Consider the following 2,525-nt stretch of genomic DNA (forward strand, 5'->3'; position numbering starts at 1 on the left):
AAGCTATAAGATGATATATAGCTAATTGTAAGTTGACATGTGGTCTGTTGTAAGATGATACCTAGCCCACTGTAAGACGATACATGGTGTCATGACTATATCACAAGGAAAATATGATCATAGCTCAAGGTTGATAAGAAGAACTTGATAATGTAGATTTAGATTATGAACATAAGTTATATAAATTGAAATCTTATGAATAAATGCTTGATACTATATTACACCAAGATATAAATTTTGAATTGACATACTTATAATGCTATCTTGGTTAGTTGATATATATTGGTTAGTTGATATATATATATATATATATATATATATATATATATGTATATGTATATATATATATATATATGTATATATATATATATATGTATATATATATATATATATATATATGTATATATATATATATATGTATATATATATATATGTATATATATATGTATATATATATATATATGTATATGTGTATATATATATATATATATATATATATATATATATATATATATATATATATAATTGTTGCCTAATTTATTTAGTTAAAATTATTCACTGCTTACTAGGCTATTAGCTCATGATGAATTTTTTATTTTGTTTATAGATTTCAAAAATTTAGCTTGATATGGGGTTATTAATTGGGAGTACGATTAGAGACGAAGTTAACCTACTTATTGATTTAGGGTTTATCGGAATTGATGAAAGATCTAGTCTAACATTGACTTTGTCAAACATTTTTTTCCTTTTTGTTGACATTGAGTTTTGATGTAGTTACTTGAATTAAGGTTTGAACATTAATCATTTAATCTTATTCTGCTGTCTGTTTATGATATCATAATGAAATATCTTACATGCTCATGGAAAGGATTTCTTATGAGTATATAGTGGTTGTCGTAACTTTTAGCTCACGATCTCAGATCGAAGGTGTGAAACTTAGTGGCATATTTAAGTTCAAAAGATATTGCCAAACTTCCATCCATCCTCGAGAAAGTAAACCTCTCCACCAACACATAACAAGCATACTTCTTCCACCCAAGCTTCCCTTCATACTCCATCCTCATAATCCTCTCCACCTCTTCATCACCAATCCATCCTCTCCTTATCTCCTCCCATCTAATCCTCTCCCATGTTGCCAAGATCAATCCCAACCCATTTCCTTTGGATTCAATAGGCTTCAACCATATCATCCCATCCTTGTGGGGCTTATTATCTTGCACTACTTCTTTACTATCCAAGAAAAACATCTCGCTTGCTATGAGAGTGTTAACTTCCATGACCTTATCTTTGCCATTTCGATTCTCACATGCATATACTTCTTCCCATAATTGCTCAATCACCTCATAGAACATGGAATGCTTCATTTGCTTTTCCAATCGCCCTCTCTTCCTTCACAAAGATAAATGGATAGTACCGCCTCCCAATGATAAACTTTGGAGTTTCTTCAATAGATATTAGGAAGTTCAAACTCAGCAAACATCCATGAAGAGCAACATCAATTCCCAAAGCCTCATTTAGCTTATAGTTCATAGGCTTTAAAGCGTAAACCTTCCCATACTTCCTTCCTAGTAACCATGGGAGGATCCTGTCCGGAGCAACAGACTTGGTGTGAAATCTACCATTCTTGCACTCAATCTCCACTCATTGGTACATGTCTTTGTGATCAAAAGCTCTTGGTTTTGCATCATTTGTGCCACCATGTGATCAACAAATGCTCATATCCTCGATCGAACACATATAAGCTTTCCTACAAATTCCATTTGAAGCATGAAAACAACTCATCCTTGTCCAGGCAAAACTTCGGGAAAAAAAATTGTAGATGGGTAAGGGATATTACCCTTTGTTTCCTCCTCCAACGATAATAACATAGTATCGGTTGAAAGAGAGTGGTTGGTTAATCACTAGGATGATGATGACAACAACGCTTTTAGACCTCAATTTCTCTCCTTGTTGTGCAGAGTATTTGATGGTGAGGATCTTGTCCTGGGGGAATGGATGATCTTAAAGCTAAAGTTTCTTCATGTTGCCCCTAGCAGATTGGAGCTCCAGTACTATCAGATTCTTCCTCTTCTAGCAGGAGATAACCAGAGTTGGAAGCATCGATAGATGGTTGTTGGAAGCTATTTCCAGGAGAATTCTTCATGACAGAGAGTGCCTTTGTTGTATACATCTCCCACATTCTTACTTTGAGTTCAGGTTTAGAAAAGATGAAGCAAGGCTCTTATATATAGCTAGATGTAAGTGTAGCGCTTGAGAAGTTCCGACCTGAGTTCACCAAGTTTCATTCCTTGGCTTGGTTGGACTATTCAACTAGTTTGCATACTAGAAGCAAGATATCTATTCAAATATTAAAGTGCTAATCTGGTTATGCCTTTACCTTCCAAGGGGCTTGACCTCTGAATTATGTCTAGAGATCATGCAAGTTAATTCGTTTTAGTGTTTGATGAAATTCTGTCAGATGATTTCATGTAAGCTTTAACTTTTTGGGTTCTCTGACTCATGTTAAAAATGAAGAAATTAGTGAG

At 33.7% G+C, this 2,525-nt stretch overlaps 1 pseudogene; it reads right to left on the minus strand.

Annotated features, from left to right (window-relative positions):
• Window positions 1–908: 908 nt before the first annotated feature.
• On the minus strand, window positions 909–2,170 carry LOC105031997 (uncharacterized; annotated as a pseudogene).
• Between the last annotated feature and the right edge of the window lie 355 nt (window positions 2,171–2,525).

This window comes from Elaeis guineensis, chromosome 1 (genome assembly GCF_000442705.2).
Source record: "Elaeis guineensis isolate ETL-2024a chromosome 1, EG11, whole genome shotgun sequence".
In the NCBI taxonomy this organism is placed as follows: domain Eukaryota; kingdom Viridiplantae; phylum Streptophyta; class Magnoliopsida; order Arecales; family Arecaceae; genus Elaeis; species Elaeis guineensis.